Source organism: Canis lupus, chromosome 8, assembly GCF_003254725.2.
Source record: "Canis lupus dingo isolate Sandy chromosome 8, ASM325472v2, whole genome shotgun sequence".
NCBI classification, from domain to species: domain Eukaryota; kingdom Metazoa; phylum Chordata; class Mammalia; order Carnivora; family Canidae; genus Canis; species Canis lupus.
In genome coordinates, this window is record NC_064250.1 from 20,229,822 (window position 1) to 20,250,432 (window position 20,611).

Genomic DNA, 20,611 nt, shown 5'->3' on the forward strand with positions numbered 1-20,611 from the left:
TTAAAGGAAATTCAGATCAATGAATCAGTGGAAAAATTATGCAAAATCATGGCTCATCTGAAGAAGTAGGATTACTCCATCTCTATCATAGCAATTATATGGATTCAGCGTCAACTGACCATTCCTACTATTTGCCAAAGTTTGGTTCTAAGTGTAATCACTAATAATATGTTGATTAAACAACAGTGCTATGAAACAGTTATTATGCAGGACACTCTGAGGCCTAGAAAGGTTAAGTGAATTGCTTTGCACACAAATGAAGATTTATCTGAAGAAGGAAAGATGGTAGTGTGCTGAAGAGAGAGTGGCCATTTAATGAGTTGATTTGACAATAATTTTTCTAACTGGACCTATAATTGCTTATCTTTACTTTTCTTCAAAATTGAACCTTGGAAATCAATAGATTTAAAAAGGAAACTTCATTTTTAGTTGTTTTTATTTTTGTGTTGGGTATGTTTTTCTAACTCAAAGTCCATTTAGGTTCAATGTCTCATCACAGATATTGTTTAAATTCCATTTCCTCATTCTAAATTGAAAAATAACCACTCAGAGTTCATTGATAGTTGGAATGGAATATTGCTTCCAAAAAATTTAAACTAATAGGTTTGGAAACTAGAGTAAAAAAAAATATATCTAAAAAAATAACTGATGCATGTTTATATGCATAGACGGTGGTTAGGTAGACTTTGAAAGAATCCCATATCTGTTCCAGAGAGGTAAAATTCTTCAGGTTTAAAAGAGCCACTTAAAGAAATGTTACATTAAGAGGCAAGAATAAAAGAGACAGCATTTTCAATACTTTGCTTGGAAGTCCCCTTAGCTAGGTGACCAAATTCATTGGATGTATTTTTAGCTTCCACACAACTACAGGAAGCAGTTTAGTTAAGCTCTTTGTCACTTCATCACAAAGGGATACCCCTTTTCTTTTTCAGTTTCTGATGACATTTCCCTTCCTTTTTTTTTTTTTTTTTTTTTTTTAGCCATTTTCATTGCTTCCTATTTAGACAGCATCCTCAAAATCAGATTTCTACTAACCGTCTCTTTAAGTCAACTTAGGTTTTCTCTTATATGATTCTCAGTATCCTTCATGCCTTCACCTACATTTTTAGGCATTTCCTATGGTGGCTTTTTTTTCCACCTACCTACTTCTGTATCACGAATAACCACCACCCCACTTAAGCCCCCCAAAAATTGCACCTTTAAATGATAAACATTTAGTATCTCATAATTCCTGAAGCTTAGGAATCTGGGTGTGCCTTAGTAGGGCTTATTGCTGGGTTAGGATCTCTCACAAGGCTGCAGTTAAGGTGCTATTGGTGTTGCAAGTATCATAATACTTCACTGGTGGAGAAATCACATCCAAGCTTATTCACATGGCTGCTGGTAGGCCTTGGTCCCTTGATAGCCATTGGCCAGTGATGCCAGTTTCTTGCCACATAAACCTTTTCTTCAACCAGCACACAACATATCAGCAGGCTTCCCTCAGAACATCTGAGGGAAAGAAAAAGAGAAAGGGTGAGCATGATAGAAGTCACAGTATTTTTGTAACCTAATCTCAGAAATGGTGTTCCTTCTCTTTTGCCATATTCTGTTTCTTAGAAACAAGTGCCTAGGCACAATCTGCTCCCTTAAGGAAAGAAATTATGTAAGAAATGCTTCCATGGATTTGGGCGTCATTGGGAGCCATCTCACAGGCTGCCTCTCACAAATCCGTTCAGATAATTAACAGATTTTGATATTGTATCAGCAAATAAGTTAGAAACAGAAAAAAAAGATAAACAAGAATATGATGTGTAGACCAAGACAGTACTCCACTAGAAATTTCCTAAGTAGATGGCATAGAGCATGCAAATTGAGGAAATTGCATTTTGTGGGTTAGAGTTTACCAAGGAAAATGGATAGCTGAAGGCTTTCCAGTTGAACATATTCTCTGGTTTGAGTTTTCTTTTCTTTCTTTTTTTTTTTGTAAGATTTTATTTATTTATTCATGAAAGGCACTGAGAGATAGAGAGGCAGAGACATAGGCAGAGGGAGAAGCAGGCTCCATGTAAGGAGCCTGATTGTGGGACTTGATCCCAGAACTCCAGGATCATGCCCTGAATGGAAGGTAGATGCTTAACCGCTGAGCTATCCAGGCATCCCTGGTTTGAGTTTTCCTGTTGGTCTGCTTTTTTTCCCTCTCTCTTGGCTTTAATAATAATAATAATAAAATGTATTTCCCAAATTTACAATCTTCAAGTTTATTGATTCTTTATTCTAAATATCTAATGTGCTGTTATGCTTATCTATTTTTAGAGATTATATTTAATGATATATTTTATGAGTATCCACACATCCCCTAAATTTCTAATCCACAATTTAATTGTATTTTATACATCGTATGTAAAAGTTCATTGGAAATGGAAGCATATTTGTATTTTATTTCCCAGAAAGTTTAGACCCTTTCATCTCTGGGTGTTAGTGTGTGTGTGGGTGGAGGAGGCTACTAATCATTTTCACTCCTTCTGCAGTCAAGGTCAGCTGGTTTGGGATTTCAAATTTAATTAGATAGAGTTCTCTTGTAATTACACCAACTCCCAATTCCTGAGTGGAGGCCTTTATAATCCTGTTAGTAGTTAATTTGGAAGAGTTTACCTGCACTTTCCCTGTCCTTACTAGGCCATCTTTTGCAGGTTGTTTTTTAATGTGGTTGGAACAGAGGTTATTGGACAAAGGAACCTGCTCTTGTGTTTGTGGCTTTTCCAGACTCCACTCAATTTCACAGTTCCCTAATGAGATCCAAGACCTGCTTTATTCCCTTCATCCTTGCATAGTTACTTATGGCACATGGTACACTGCCCACCTCATACATGCAGTCCACAACTTTCAAGACTTTCTGATCTTCCATATGAGCAAGAGCTCTCAAGAATTTAATTTGTTAAGGCTTCCTTGCTTTTGTTGACTTCTTCAATTGACAGCCTTTCAAAATATGGCTTTTATTTTGTCAAGTTACTCATAAGAAGACATGTCATTTTTTATCATCCTTGGAAATGGAATTTCATTTGATTTATTCGTAACAGTACTTATACATACATACATAATTTTTTAAATTTTATTAAGGTTTAATTAACAAATATATTTCCAAGATATTTAGTGCAATGATGCTGTGATACGGCTATAAATTGTGAAGAGATTTCTCCATTGAATTAACATGTCTATCACTATATAAGAACATTAAATTCTACCCTTTTAAAAATTTACTTATACGTAAAAGGTAGTCATTTTATATTATTTTTAAAGATTTAGGGATGCCTGGATAGCTCAGCGGTTGAGCATCTGCCTTTGGCTCAGGGTGTGATCCTGGGGTCCTGGGATTGAGTCCCACATCGGGTTCCTCACAGGGGAGCCTGCTCCTTCCTCTGCCTATATCTTTGCCTCTCTCTCTGTCTCTCTCACGAATGAATAAATAAAACCTTAAAATAAAAAAAAAAGATTTAGTTGAGGACGCCTAGATGGCTCTGTGGTTGAGCATCTACCTAGTTCAGGTCATGATTCTGAGGTCCTGGGAACAAGTCCAGCATCAGGCTCCCTGCAGGGAGCCTGCATTTCCCTCTGCCTACATCTCTGCCTCTCTCTCTCCATGTTTCTCATGAATGAATAAATAAAATCTTTTAAAAAATATTAAGTTAAGTGTTTATAGGTACATTTAACTAGAATTCATCTTGTTATATTTCCACAATTTTTCTAATATTTTGTGGTTATAATTTTATGTTAAACATTTTCAGAATTCACTTTAAGTTGTCACCTTAAATCATCTTTTGACTGACTTCAAGGAACTAACTAATCATTTATATACCATCAGAAAATAACTGATATTAGATTAGAGTATATTCAAAATCATGACTTTTCATTCATTTCTTTATATTCCATAAAATTTTTTGGATTTCTTAACCACCATTATATTCATTAGAATCTTGTTAATGTATGGAATTTTAGGATTGTTAGAAAAGCCACCAGTTCCTTCACTCTTCAAATTATAAAACTAAGGCCTAGAAATTCTAGGTTTTATATGTGCATCTATTCATTAATGTGTTTTTTTTTTTTCTTAAAATCCTTTTCTAACATATCCTATTAATAGGACCCCTGGTCACTGTTTTCTTCACAGATCCAGGGATTATCACCACCCAATGGAATTCACAAAGTCTGCTTTTTTCATTTTTAGGTCTCTGGTGTGATACCTGAAGCTCACAGTAGTAACTTGCTACTCAGTTAACTTAGTCTATTCTCAGGAGATACACAGAATATAAGCAATAACTCTTCCTCTAATGCTACCTCATTTTAAATGTGGTTTCATCATATTTTAATTACTACGAAAGCAATCTGCATTTAATTGCTTTACTTCTGTAGAGTAAAATGATGTAACTAAATTCAGGAGGCCTTCAAACCCTTCAAAAGTAGGCTTTGGAAAATACAAATCAGAAAAAAAAAATGTGGTTGTGTATTCATTCTTTATAATAGGCTAGGAAAGCTCTGCTTTCATTGCAGTAACATTATACTGATAAACATCTTTATTTTTTAAGATAACCAAGCCATGGATAAAAATAAAGGTATCTTGATTTAGTCTATCATTTGTTATAATGCTATTCATATTGATGGGGTTTATTATTATAAATGAATACATATATCCTTAAAGACATATTTATTACTTATAGCATATAGGTAAATGATTTTTTCCAAGTCTGGTTTGCTTATTGGCTTTTGTTCTTAAAATTTTTAATTTTATTAAGGTTTAGTTAACAAATGTATTTTGAGATATTTAGTGCAATGATGCTGTGATACAGCTATAAATTGTGAAGAGATTTCTCCATTGAATTAATTAACATGCCTATCACTATATAAGAACATTAAGTTCTACCCTTTAATTTTTTTTTTTGTAATATTTATTTGAAAAACAGAGAGTGTGCTAGTGTTGGGAGGGGCAAAGGAGAGAATCTTTAAGTAGACTCCCTGCTGAACACGAAGTCCGACACTCATGGGCTCGATCACATGACCCATGAGATCATAACCGAAGCAGAAACCAAGACTCCAAGGCTTAACGAACTGAGCCACTCAGGTGGCCCTCTCTTAGCACAGTTCAATTTGTTATTAACTGTAGTTATCTTATTATATGTTTGGTCCTCAGTCTTTATTCATCTTATCACTGAAAATTTGTACCCTTTTACCAGCCTCTTCCTGTTTTCCCTACCCACTCTAATCCCTAGCAACTACTTTTTTATTTTCTGTTTCTATGATTTTGACTTTTTTGTTTTGCTTTTTGTTTTGTTGTTTTGTTGTTGTTTTATTTCACATATAGGTGATATTTTGCCCTATTTGTCATTGTCTGATTGGCTTACTTCACTTACTCATAAAGTCCTCCAGATTCACCTATGATCTATGTTGTCTGAAATGACAGGATTTCCTTCTTTAAAAGCCGAATAATATTTCATTCGGTATAGATATGAGTGATATATATATATACATATATATATATATATATATATATATGTATATATACATACATATATATGTATATATATATATATAATCCATCCATGATGGACACTTAGATTGTTTTCATATTTTGCTTATTATGATGGTGCTATGAACATGGGAATATAGATATATCTTAGAGATAATGAGGCCATCTCCATTGGGTATATGCTCAGAAATGAAATCTATCATATGATAGATCTGTTGCTAATTTTTTGAGAAAATTCCATATTGTTTTCTGTAGTGGCCATATCACTTTACATTCTCATTGACAGTGTTTTCTCCACATCCTCATTTCTTATTTCTTGTCTTTTTGATAATAGCTGTTCTAACACCTGTGAGGTGAAAACTTATCATGGCTTTGATTTGCATTTTCCTAGTGGTTAGTAATGCTGAGCAATTTTCAAGAACCAGTTGGCTATTTCTTTGTCTTCTGTGGAATTAGGGTATGTATTTCCTCTGCCTATTTTTCAATTAAAGTATAATTAATATATCATGGTAATAATTTCAAATGTACAACATAAGGATTTAAAAACTCTCTACATTACTCAGTGCTCATCACAATATGAATACCCTCTGTCTTCTCTATTTCACCCACCCCCCTATACTTCTCTTTGGCAACCACCAGTGCTCTGTATTTAAGAATCTGTTTTCTTGTTTGTCTCTTTTATCCTTTGTTCATTTGTTTTGTTTCTTAAATCCCCATATGAGTGAAATCATGTGATATTTGTCTTTCTTTGACCGACTTATTTTACTTAACATTATACCCTCATGTTCATCCATGTTGTTGCAAGTGGCAAGATTTCATTCTTTTTATACTGCTGAATAATGTTCCATTGTGTATATATACCATATCTTCTTTATTCATTCACCTATGGATGGACACTGGAATTACTTCCATGTCTTAGGTATTGTATTCTTTGAGTAAATCCTCAGTACTGGAATTATTGGATCATATGGTAATTCCGATTTTAATTTTTTTAGGGATCTTTCATGATGTTTTGCAGAGTAGCTGCACCAATTTACATTTCCATCAACAAAGCATACGGGTTCCTTTTTCTCTACATTCTTGCTAACACTTGTTATTATATGTATTTTTGATTCTAGTCATTCTGACAGGTGTAAGTTTATATCTCATTATAGTTTTGATTTGTATTTCCCTGATAAATTGTATTGAACATCTTTTCACATGTCTTTTGATCATTTGTATATCCTTTTAAGAAAAATGTCTATTCAGGTCCTCTGCCCATTTTTAATTGAATTATTATTCTTACTATCATCATTATTATTAGTGTTAAGTAGAATGAGTACTTTATATATTGTGTATTTTTAAAAAAGATTTTTATTTATTTATGAGAAAGGGAGAGAGACAGAGCAAGAGCAGATGGAGACTAAGAAGGAGAAGCAGACTATCTCCTGCATCATGCAGGACTGCATCCCAGGACCTCAGGATCATGACCTGAGTGCAAGGTATTTAAGTTAAGTTTGTTTGTTCTATTTCTGTGAAAAATGACATTGAAATTTTGATAGGGATTTTGCTTGAATCTGTAGACTGCTTTGGGTAGTACAAACATTTTTTAAAATTATTTATTTATTATTACTTATTTATATATAAGAGAGACAGCAAGTTTGAGTGGGGTTTGGGGGCAGAGAGGGAGCCAGTGGGAGGGGGAAGGAATCTCAAGCAGACTCTGTGGTGTGCAGGGGCAGCCCTGATGTGAGGCTCAATCTCAGGACCCTGAGATCATGACTTGAGCCAAAACCAGGAGTCAATGCTTAACCAGCTGAGCCACCTAGGTTCCCCAAGGGTGGTATAAATATTTTAAAAATATTATTCTCTCAATGAGCATAGAATATTTTCCATATATTTGTGTCTTTTTTAAATTTATTTTATCAATGTGTTATAGTTTTCAGTGTATAGGTCTTTTACCTCATTGTTGAAATTTATTCAAAAGTATTTTACTCTTTTTGATGCAGTTGTAAATGGAATATTTTAAAATTTCTCTTATTGTTGGTGTAGAGAAATGCAACTCACTTCGGTATATTGATTTTGTATCCTGCATCTTTAAAATTTTCTTTTTTATTTATTTATTTTAGAGACAGAGGGAGAGCAAGTAAGAGAGGGGAGGAGCAGAGGGAGAAGGACAAGCACACTCTGTGGTGAGCACGGAGCCCATGCAGAACTCTATCCCACAACCTTGAGATCATGACCTAAGTTGAAATCAAGAATTAGACAACTAACCAACTCAGCCACCCAGGCACTTCTCTATATCCTTCATCTTTAGTAAATATATTTATTCTAGCAGTTTGTTTTGGTGGAGTTTTAGGACTTTCTCTATAAAATACAGTGTCATCCTAAATGGAGAGAGTTTTGCTTCTTCCTTCCCTTTTAAATGCCTGGTCTTTCTTTTGCTTGCCCAACTGTTCTAGCTAGGACTTTCAAAACTATGTTGAATAAAAGTATCAAGAGTAGGCATCCTTGTACTTTACCAATCTTAGAGAAAAGGCTTTCAGCTTTTCACAGTTGATTTAGATGTTCTCTGTGGATTTGTAATAAATAGTCTTTATTATGTTGAGGCACATTCCTTCCATACCTTTTTATAGGACATTTTATGAATGGATGTTGAAGTTTGTCAAATGCTTTTTCTGAATTTATTGAGATCACATCATTTTTAACATATTTTGCTAATGTGGTGCATCACATGTATTGATTTGCAGGTTTTTTTAATAAATTTATTTTTATTGGTGTTCAATTTACCAATATACAGAATAACACCCAGTGCTCATCCCGTCAAGTGCCCCCCTCAGTGCCCGTCACCCATTCACCCCCACCCCCCACCCTCCTCCCCTTCCACCACCCTTGATTTGCAGTTGTAAGCCATTCTTGCATCTCTCGTATAGTCCACGATCCTTTTACTGTATTGAATTTCATACTTGTTAAGAATGTTTTCATTGATGTTCATCGGGGATATTGGCCTGTAATTTTTTCACTGTGTTTTTCTATCTTTGATATTAGGGTAATGGTTGCCTTGTAAAATGAGTTTGGAAATGTTGCCCACTCTTCAATTTTTGGAACCATTTGGAAGAATTGCTATTAATTCTTCCTTAAGTGTTTATTAAAATTCACCAGTAAAACCATTTGGTCCTGGACTTTTTGTGAGACTTTGATTATTGATTCAGCTAGTAATCTGTATGATTATGTTTCTGTGTCTTTATTATTCAGTCTTGGTAGGTTGAATGTTTTGGGAATTTATCCATTTCTTCTAGGTTGTCTAATGTATGAGCATATGATTGTTCATAGCCATCTTTCATGATCCTTTGTATTTCTGTGGTCTCAGTTATACTGTTCCTCTTTCATATCTAATTTTATTTATTTGAGTCCCCTCTCTTTTTTGGTAAGTCTAGATAACAGGTTTTCTGTTTTGTTTCTTTATTCAAAAAGCAGACTCTGTATCACTGAGGTTTTAAATTGTCTTCTAGTCTCTATTTGACTTGTTTCTACTTTGTACTTGGTTATTTCCTTCCTTCTGGTAACTTTGGACTTTTTTTGTTCTGGTTTCCTAAAATGTAAAGTTAGGTTGTTTTTTTGAGATATTTCTTTTTCTTAAAGTGGGGATTTATTAGCACAAACTTCTTAGAACTACTTTTGCTGAATCTTGTGTTTTGGTGTGTTTTGTTTCCATTTTCATTTGTTTCAGTACATATATATATATACATTATCTTTTTTTTTCTTCTTCTTCTTTGATCTGTTAGCTGTTCTGGACATGTTATTTAATCTTTTTTCTTTGTTTGTTTACTTGAAATACATTTAACTTTAAAAGCATTCAGCGCTCAAAAACAACTCAAAACCCCAGATGAGTTTTAATCTTGCTCTTTGCTGCCTGATTCACAGTGCTTATAGACAGATGAACATGGGGTGGAAACCTGAGCCTCGGTGTAACACTAGGGCCAACTTGGCCAGAGCTTCATGATCACTGAACCCAAAGGCATTTAGCCATGTAAGGCTAACTTAGAGGTAGGACAAGGCAATGGAAAGCTGAGTGGTTTAAAAGACAAGAGAAAGTGGTGGCTGACTGGAGTGACCTCAAGCCCCCATCCAGCAGGGAGCCACCTCTGACAGAGCCCAGAACATGTGGCAAAGACCTAGGACTATTTTTTGCAGCTGGCTGCCCCACATGGGCTCACCTTGGGATGTTGTCTCTTCCTGAGGCAAACCCTTTAATGAGCAAAACTTTCTGAAAAGGAATCAATTGTATTTTTTCCATCTGTAGACTTAAAACAGATGCTTCTTTTAGTTGGATTTTGTATTCATAGCTATAAACATGTTCTGTACCTTTAAAAGTAAAGTGTAAGCTGGTGGAGAGAATATCACAAATTATTAATACATATCCTAATTCAGAAAATGGTTTATCTAGTCTGAATGTCAGAAGAAATTTTTGGAAAAAATTACTCCCTGCATCCTCCACCCAAATAAAAGACTTATACCTTGGAGAAGAATATAACTCTCTACCTTAAAGTAAGTACTACTAAGGGAATTTAAAGAGTTTCCTTGTAACTCTCTTTGAGGTGGCAATGTATGCTTTAATTTGAGAATGATTAAGAGACAATTTGTTTCTGGTTTAGTTTAGTTTGAAGAGGGGCCAGAATTGATAGAATTGGCACACCTTATATAGTAATTCCTTTCTTTAAAAACTAGATTCTAAAAAAATTTACAAGCTCATGAATACATGTCATAATTGTACTAGTTAATAATTCATTGCATAACAAAATAAACCCTTTTACTAAGTATTTTATTATAGTGCTCTTAAATTTCTTAAAATTAGCTCATTGCTATGTCAAAACTGCAAAAGCATTTGCCACTTTAATGTCATAATTGTCTATGTTGCTTTGACTTTAATAAACAATGCATTAACTAAATAGCTTTGTTGAGGTGAGCAAGCTATTGTTTAAAATAATGAATAGTAAGTGCATTTCCTCAATAGATGACATAAAAAATTTTAATGTCTACAAGACTCTCAGTATAACTATATTATTTATACTCCAACTATATATTATGTATTTTTTACATATGTATACATTTTCTAACAGTATATTCAAGATGTTAGTATTTGCATTACTTTGGATAAAAGTTTATCAGGTCGTTGTGCCACCCTTAGCTTAGATTATGGGAATTTGATAATAAACAAAATAGCCAAAATTCTTGCCTTTGTGGAATTTTGGTACTAGGGTGTTATTTTATTTTTGTTTACATCAGGTGTAGTAAAGTTGGGCACGTTTTGATGTGCTTATGTGACAATTCTTATAATTTCATTTTGTTTTTTATTTTAATTATTAGTAATCATTAAGTTAGTAATTTCATTAATACTAGCCATGTTTATTTTATTAACATTCTTTTTTCTGTAAAGAGTTTAAGATTTTTCAATTCTCAAATGATAGCTCAGTATTCATAGATAACTTTCCTTTGGTAATGGTTTATCAAACATGAGGAAATATCTGTATTAAATCATTTTATAAAGAGAAAAATCAAGCTGAAAATAGATTATCTTAAACACTATAATTAGGGATATAACATGCAACGATGACCAACACTAATTGTGTTGTAAGATGTTTAGAAAAGTTAAGAGAATAAATCCTATGTGTTCCTATAACAAGAAACTTTTTTTTTTCTTTTTATTGTGTCTAAATGAGAAGATAGATGTTAATCATTTTACAATATATGTAAATCAAACCATCATGCTGTACTCATTAAACTTATATAGCAATGTATGCCAATTATTCCCAATAAAACTGAAAAAAATATGAGTGTTAGAAATGTCACCCTGACTTCCCACATTCTCTCACAGTTTGAAATAATTTTGCATAAATAATAATTTGAAATTTGAGGAGAAATAAAAAGCAAAACATATTTTTGTTACACCTTTTCTAGAACATCAGAAAAGGGATAATTATTTTGATAAATATACAGTGTAATTTAAAGATATGATTAATTAAAGGTTTTCATTTTAATGACATTTTTTCTTTCTTTTTTAAAATCCTTTTTATTTTCTTATAACCAAAGCACTGAAAGAAGGCCACTGTGCCAATGTAGCAACTACAAATATTATAAAGAGTTTCAATTAATAGTAACTATAGCAATAATATAATGCAAACTATGGAATGAACTCTGCTAAATGTTGTACGTGTATACTTATTTAATCCTCATACTACTTTATCCCAGTTTTATAGATCAGGAAATGGAGGCAGCATCATTAATCCAAGGTTATACAACTAGTATTTATACAGCAGATAGTGAAACCTAGGGCTTCAGGCTTCAAAGTCCACTCCATTAAAGCTGAAATATGGATCCATACACATTGAGACCTAAATTGCTGGCCAATTCCTAGGCGCCATGTGCATATTAACACATTTAACATTTAACCTGCATAAATAATAGGCAGAGGTTAGTTATTCTCAGTATGTGCATAAGGAATTAAATTCGTATTAATTGGTTTGCCTGGGTGGCTCAGCGGTTTAGTGCCCATCATTGGCCCAGGGCGTGATCCTGGGGTCTGGGGATCGAGTCCCGCATCAGGCTCCCTATTTGGAGTCTGCTTCTCTCTCTCCCTATGTCTCTGTATCTCTCTCTCTGTGTCTCTCATTAATAAATAAATAAAAATCTTTTAAAAAATAAAATAAATTCATAGTATTGAAGTTAGCTTAACAGAATTCATAGGGAGCAATATTAGGATTGAAATACTTATATACTTCTTATTCTATGGCTTCAGATTTCAAGTTTTTAGGAGATGGTATGCCCTGGTAAAATGCTGGTTTATCCCTGTTATTCCAACTTAGTTGTTCACACTCCCATCTTTTAATCTCATAGGCATTTCAATTTACATGATACATTATATGGTTATCCTATCAATATCTCCTCAAACTGACTCTTAGTTTGAATGTCCTAAACTGCCTACCTTTCTCACATTTCAGAACTTTTATCAGGAGATTTCATTATTCTGTTGGTAGAATCCCATCACCCCATGAAAGCTGCCTTCATAACTGACTACTCTTACGGTTGCCCATTAGATCTTCTCTGGCCTTATGTATGTCAGATGATCTCTTGAAGAGAAAATATCCCCATTTCTGTCATCTGAAATAAGTCCTTTAAAACTTAGAGTTACCCTGAGAAAATTCATTATCATGTGTAAATTCTAGTTTAAAAGTAGCCCTTCAGTCTTGTCTCAGATAGAAGCAGAGACCCTATCTTCCCATTTTGATCATTGCAAGGTTGTCACTATCAAATGCTTGGTGAATACTTAGCTATTTCCATCAAACAGTCCAGAATGTATACTTCATCAAAAGGTGCCCCATGAATCAATATGTTAGTCTAATAAAGATGATCTCAGCCTATTTCCATTATAAAAAACATTTCAAATCATCAGAGTTAATTGGAATGCCAAGGACCCAAACTAGCATCACTAATTGGATGGTCATACCAAGAAGGAGAAGAAATGACAGTATTCTTCCAAATTAAATGGAAATGCTATATAAACGTCTTCTTTTTCTTTCTTCTTCTCCTTTTTTTTTTTTTTTTCCTGAGAAGCAGAGAGCACTTTTGTTATTAGACAGAACTGGGTCAGTTCCAAATTCCAGCTCTGCTGCTGAGGCAACCATGCTATGCATACTATACACACATATTTTGGCTCTGCTTCCTTAAGTACAAGGGATGAATAAAAATCATAACAACCTCACAGAGTTGTTGTTGAGCATTAAATTAGATAATGCACACCTACCTGCTGTCATATAGTAGATGCTTAATACATTGCTTTGATTGCTGCATTTATCTTACCAAATTTTGAAAGTGGAAATCTCAACCACCCTATTATGACTTCTAAGATAATTAAATATGGATATAAGTCAATAAACATTTTAAACTAATGTCAGCACATTTAAAAATTGTTCACATAAAATTCATCAATTGATTTGAAAAGTCAAAGTAAATATTCATATAGTTATTTTTTTGTTATTCTAAAATTTGTAGAATGACAAAAATATTTTTCTTTAAAAACAAGCTTAATATTTAGTTATTTTTCTTGGTTCTTAGGCAGTATCAAAGAGGACCTGTGAAAATAAAGAATACTCAAAGAAAAACTAACTGCTGTTGACAAGTGTGGCTTAGAAAATGTGTGTCTCCATTCTGGAGAGCCCATTTAGTGACAGTTTGGCCAGTCCATGAACTTTAGCTTTTATATAAGAAAAATAAAATGGATAACCCAGGGATACTATCAGTCTGTGAAGATAATCATTAAACAATTCATGGGAGAGTAACCTCATAAGGTCAGTGGTATGCTCATCTCAGATTTCTTCACATCAGTGCACAGAATTGGGAGGTAATTGACCAAGTTACTGCTGTCCTTTTAGCACCGAAGATTTGTTGATTGTTAGTTGATAGGGAAAATGACATTATTATAATACCTTGTCCCTCACATTATCACCTCGTGCATGCAAAGAGATGGTTTTGTATTATATTGGGTCTTGGACCTTGAACGAAGATGAAGAGAAGTTTTACAGATCCAATGAAATCCTTTGGTTTTTAGAAGATGAATTATAGTTTTTACTAGAAAAGAGTATTAAGCTAATAGCTTTCAGGCGAGTAATGTATTTCAAAGGGCAAAAGAGCTGCTGAGGTCTCCTGTGCCTCTTTTTCTTACTTTTATTAAATATTTTATCACTCTAGAAAACCCCTTAGAGCTTGTTATTTCTGACGAGGGTCCTCAAAAGCAGTAACACCGATGTGCTGCAAAGAGGATTCCCATTCTTTTCTGTCTACATTGAAACTCCAGCCTCTAAACAATGATCCTCACAGAGGATGTATCTGTTTTTCAAAGTGTATTTCACATCACCTAATAATAATTATATAGAAGTCTTTGCATTTAAGCCATTTTATAGGTAAGCATCACATTAAAATGCCTTCCAGGTGTTAAAATAAATGAAACAGCACCTGAAGAGGAAAAGAGATTGATTTTAATCTGATATTATGGTAGTAGGTGAGGGAGACTGAACTCAACTTCACTGAGAAAAAAAAAAAAAAAAAGGAAAAGAAAAAAAACCCCTGGTGTTAGGGTAGAAATTTCAGCACTGAGGTAAGCTAATGAGGGGGACATTTCAGGTGAGGAATTGGGGAATGGCTGATCAGTGGATGTGTTATTCCTGAGACTGCAGAGGTTTTTCTCTGTGATTAGGCCATCTATGTTTGCTCATTAGCACCCATAGAAATTAGACTCCCACATATCTCAGAGAGAGAAGGTAGAGGTGCTATCCCTGTCGCTGTTTACATGTCAAAGAGATAGTTCCCAGGTCCTCAAGAAAGACATTTTCTCTGTTGTAGAACAGACCAAAAGCTAAGAGATTGACATATATTTCATAGAGGCAGAAAAAGGATTTACAATTACAAATGTTCTAAAGTAAATGCTTTAAGAAAGGTCAGGGACCTATTGTCCCTAGGGAAAGGATCCTGTCTAAAGTTTTGAAAGCTGAGAGGTGTATTGAGGCTCTCTTGGTTATTGGGTGCTATGAAACTGCAAGGAAACATAGACTATTCAATACAAGTGAAATAAATATACTTGTAATCAGTGTGCCAAATAATATTAATAAATATTAATATCTACCATTTATTTAAGGTTTTCTATTACAAGGCAGGAACATGAACATTTCTAGTCCTTAAAAAGTATCTTCTGAAAGAGATATTATTATGTCACTGGATAGAGCAACTGAATCTGAGGAAATCTAATTGCCCATGTTAGTCATTTGAATATGTGAGTAGACTGAAATTAACCTCAAATCTCCCCAGAAAGTATAAGCTTTGGAATCAAACCTGGATTGAGTCATGCCTTTGTTGATAACAGCTCTTTGACTTCATTTTGCTTACTTCTCTTTCTTGGTCCTTAGCTGTATGGGCCAATACTAGTATTTGCCTCCTAGGGTAAGTATAAACATTACATGAGACATAGCAGAGGAAATTTTTGAGATAAAAGACTAGCATGTAGTCAAGTATCTTAAAGGGTTAATTATTACTCTAAATTCTGTATTCTCACTTTGCCATACCATCTCCTAAGGGATAGATTTTGATTACTACAGAATGAATTGTATGTGAATCATTATTGTACGTATCGATTACTTTTCTTGTACTGAATTTTTAACAAAAGCATTTATTTGATTAACACCTTTTGATTATGAGTTCTGTCATTTTTATTGATAAAAACAAACTTTTATTGCCAATAAAAAACAAAGTAAAATGCAGGCCCATGGAAATAGTACTGCTTTTACCACCTTCTTATATAGTAGCAATGTGCTAGGATGGTTCAGCACACAAACAGGAAAGCTAGATACTTGGATTCAAATCCAGGCTCCAAGATTAGTGGGAGACTAAAGGCAAGTTAATCTAAATATCCTCAATTCTTAGTCATCTTTATAGTCTGTAAAGCAGGAATGATGATAATAGTTCTCAATGTTCTTGTGAGGATGGAATAAGATAATCAAATGCCCTTAGAATGGTCACAGGCACAGAGTATGCCTTTTCGCAGCAGAGAGCTATCATTGTCATTACCTAATTATCTTTGCACATTTTTTTCTGAATCATTGTAGTACAAATTATACTCTTGGAATTCCATCATAGAAACAAATAATAAAAAAATTGTAAGGAAATTATTTCACATTATATGAATACCTTTAATTGTTACCTAAATGAAAAATACAAACAACAGCTATGACCCAGCTGGCAAGGTTCAAATCTTTCCCCATCCTGTCCTCCAAACTCAGACTAACCGTTTAAAGACATGCGTAAAAAGTATTTGGATCAAAGGAAAGAAGAAATCAGTAAGAACATGGAACTTAAATTTACATGCTAACTTTCTGTTTGAAAACTATACTGGGAAATAAGAGACAATTTTAATGGCTAAAAAATATATGTGCTTATAAATATGTACATATCCATACATATACACACATATAAACACATGCAGTTTAAATATGTGTTGTGTATGTTCTAACTATACACATATGTGTTAGGTATATATATATATATATTTTTTTTAAGATTTTATTTATTCATGAGAGACACACACACACACACACACACACACAGAGGCAGATACACAGGCAGAGGGAGAAGCAGGCTCTATGCAGGGAGCCTGACGTGGGACTTGATCCCGGGACTCCAGGTCAGTCCTTGGGCCAAAGGCAGACACTCAACCGCTGAGCCACCCAGGCATCCATGTGTTAGGTATATTAAATCTATATTTAACTACCCATGAAAATTTGGGACAGGCTTTTAAATGGACAGGATACTTTTAAATACATTTCAGCAATTCTTTTTTTTTAATATTTTATTTATTTATTCATGAGAGACACACAGAGAGGCAGAGACGCAGGCAGAGGAGAAGCAGGCTCATGCAGGGAGCCCGACGTGGGACTCGATCCCGAGTCTCCAGGATCACGCCCTGGGCCGAAGGTGGCACTAAACTGCTGAGCCACCTAGGCTTCCTTATTTCAGCAATTTTTTTTTTTTTTTAATTTTTATTTATTTATGATAGTCACAGAGAGAGAGAGGCAGAGACACAGGCAGAGGGAGAAGCAGGCTCCATGCACTGGGAACCCGATGTGGGATTCGATCCCGGGTCTCCGGGATCGTGCCCTGGGCCAAAGGCAGGCGCCAAACCGCTGCGCCACCCAGGGATCCCTATTTCAGCAATTCTTAATTAAATCAAATAAGTGATAGCCATTAATACGTATTAATATCAATGGGTACCAACCCTTTATCTACAACAATTTATCAGGAGGACAGCCTGCTGTAAATCTTGTGTATAAGGCTTATGGGAAGTCAGACTGCTCTTTTCAATAACAATCCATGAAGTCAAACAATGTCTCCAAAAGCAGCTAATAATGACCAGGTCTTGATTAATAACTGACTGCTTCTCTATTTTTTTTTTGTCCAAGATTCCATCTTAAGACCAACCAGAGAAAGCTAAACGTACCAATGACCACTCATGTAGGATGTTCCATTTTCAGTTAGCCTGCTTCTAGATTCTCTATCCCAGTGGCTTCCAAGCTTTAGGGCACACCTGACACTTTCTCTTTTTTCTACTCTGTTTCCGATTCCATTGTCTGATTTTGAGGCTGTACCAAACGCAAGTGATGGCAGCTGACTCCCTCACCACAGAAAGTTCTGAATAAACAGACTTTCTTATTCTCATTTGATTGTTTTTTGTTTGTTTGTTTGTTAGTTTTGTTTTGTTTTTTTTTTTTTTCACAGATAATGGAAGTCCCACTAAGACTCACCCGGTCTGCACTGCCTGTGGCCACAGATCCCAGCCTTTGACCAACGGCACTCACAGAGGTCCCTTGTCCTTTCAGCTGTAAAGATGTGGTAAGTCAGCATGGGAGTCTGAACTCCACTCTCTCTACATTGAGTTCCTGGGCTCTTAACTCTGATTTGATACCTGGATATTTTTGTTGGTTCCCATCTCTTTGACATCCTTGATGGAATCAGGGCATTCTTTCTCATCCCTCTTTAAGAAATAATTCAAAAATACATTTGTGGAATAAGCCAATTTTGCATTCCCAATTGCCTACAAATATGTCTCCTGTTTGCCTTCTACTTTGAATCATTTTTTAGAACTCCTTAGTGATTTCCTCAATAATTAATATATAAATAAAATTGCTGACAAAGATGTGTCTGAATCATGAATTTACTCTTTAAGATTATAGTATGAATTAAATTTATATAAAATTATACATTTTAAATTATCTTCAGTTGTAGATATCTTTATATTTAAACATAATACATGGTGAGAAGTTTCATTAAGTTTAGAGTCCCTTTGAAGAAATCAGGATTTTCTACTTGATAAAAAAAATAAAAATAAAAAACAGCCATCAAAATTGTTCTACTTTATGTGTTGAAAATATATCTTTCAATGATTCAAGAATTGCACATCAGATTCACATGATAAGACTATAATAAGTTTAATATAATGGATAATTTAATTGAACTTGAAAATACTGCAAGGTGTATTGCTAATTTTCAAATGGATTTTCCTGCATTATTTCTTCTTGTGTGATCAGTTAAATTGCTGGTTTAATATCTAGTTGTTTTGTGGTTGGTATGAACATAGTGGCTACTTGTAGGTTTCAATTTCTAGAGGTGTGGATGGGTATGACTTAGTTGCAGAATATTGTATTTTCAACCAATACCAAGAAAACATAGAAACATCCAATATACTACCTGGCAACATAAAGAAGGCAAATATTTGTTGTTGCTTTGTATTCTTTGATGAGGCTAAGCGGGTTTTATGCAACTCTCTTTAGAAAAGTATGGAAATTGGTAGTAATTCTATATAATCTTAAAGTGTTGAAAGCATAAAGCTAAAAAGGCACATTAGGTATTTTCTCAACCAGATATTTAAAATGTATTTTTTAAATATTTAATATCAATTTTGCTACCAGAGAGAAAAAGCTCAGCTCCCAAAGAATAAAGAAATTGCTTGTTTTCTTGGAAAAAAAAAATCAGAGAATGACGATAATTTGTCCATTCTAATAGGAACCATGGCTAAAGAGGATAAATTAAGAATGTTTTATCAGAAAGTATTATTGGAAGAATGTATAGATGAGTTTGTTAATAGAGTCAGTCAGAATAAAGGAGAGGAGTTGTGGTACAGAAAATCAAGTACTTCCTGTCTAGTTCCAGCACTGTTCTGTAGTTGTTGAAGAACATTGAAAAAAAGACAAATAAAAATTACAATAAAAAGCTGTCTATGGCCCGTATGTATCCTTTACAAATTCTAATTTCTTGTTGTTCACTGAACTGTTTCATTCGTTAAATAGTCCACACATTCTATTTGCTCTATAACCAAAATGACAACCAAAGGCCTTTTGTATATGTGCACATTTAGGGAATAGAGTACATTTCCCACAGTGTTTGGATAGTTTTTTTTTTTTTTAAGACATTGTAATATAAGAGCAAAATAGCTAAAGCTTTTTATGTCTCTGCTGTATTTCTATACCATGAAATTTTTAATTTTAATTCCATAATCTATGGGTTATGAATTTGGCTTAGTTACTACTACTAAGATACTATCATATGTATTTTTCCTTGTTCTTCATCCCTTTGATATTATTATTTTAATTCATTGGTGGTAAGATGTGTTCTTAAGATTCAAGGAATTATTAAAAACAATAATATTTTTCATATAAAGAAATTTAATATAAAGAAATGTATCACAATTCCCTGCATAATATTATGATTATCCATGTTCCTGTGTAATTTTCATAAATCCAATTCTGATATCTATATTAAATACACTTAACAGATGTTTTAGAATGTGAAAACTATTTCACCCATAGGAATTCTCATTTTGTTGTTTTAGCTTTTATCACTGATGCTGTGTTGAACATATATGTGCACATTTTTTGCTTATATGTTTGAGTCACCTGAAATTATTGAGCACTTATGATATTTCCACTATAGATAAGGCACTGGATTAGCCATTGGAAATAGATTAGATGACTAATAATTACTCCTGTTCCCAAAAAGTTCATGTTCTACAGAGGCAGCCCATTAAAACATATGCCCAGAGGGGGAAAAAAAGTGTCTCTTTGGTTCCACATTGTACAAAAATGCCATGATTAAGGATCTTAAAACCCTAATGCGAAAAAAAAGTTTAAAACACATTAATGAAAATAATTTGGTATTATTTTATATATTATAAAATATTAGAGTTGGTAACTTACAAAGCTCATTAATCAGTATCAATTAATTCCTATTCAGAATCTCTTGCTATTTTAGAAGTCTAATTTCAAAGAATGCTTGTAACATTTTTTTCTTGAGTTGAGGTTTTTGTTTTTGTTTTTTTAGGTTTAAATTTTCTAAGCTATTGTTCAACCCATATATAAACAAATCTTGCTCTACCAGAGAAATCTTAATCCACATTTCACATTCAATTGTATAGTTATACAATTTAATTTTAATTCTGCCCATGATAGTTTAATGTAAGAATTTACCTATTAGAATAGGGCATATCGTTTTAAACTTCAGTCCTTTAATGTCTTACAGGTTTTAGCTCAGTTCATTTTT

At 33.8% G+C, this 20,611-nt stretch overlaps 1 long non-coding RNA gene across 1 annotated transcript in view; it reads right to left on the bottom strand.

Moving 5' to 3' along the window:
- Positions 1 to 1,207: 1,207 nt before the first annotated feature.
- The window catches only part of LOC112657825 (uncharacterized), a 55,801-nt gene continuing 36,397 nt past the window's right edge, over positions 1,208 to 20,611 (bottom strand). The window contains exons 3-4 of the long non-coding RNA XR_004818044.2: positions 15,359 to 15,461; positions 1,208 to 1,491 (exon numbers count right to left, since the gene is read on the bottom strand). This is a non-coding gene — a long non-coding RNA (uncharacterized LOC112657825). The remainder of the gene's footprint in view (positions 1,492 to 15,358; positions 15,462 to 20,611) is intronic.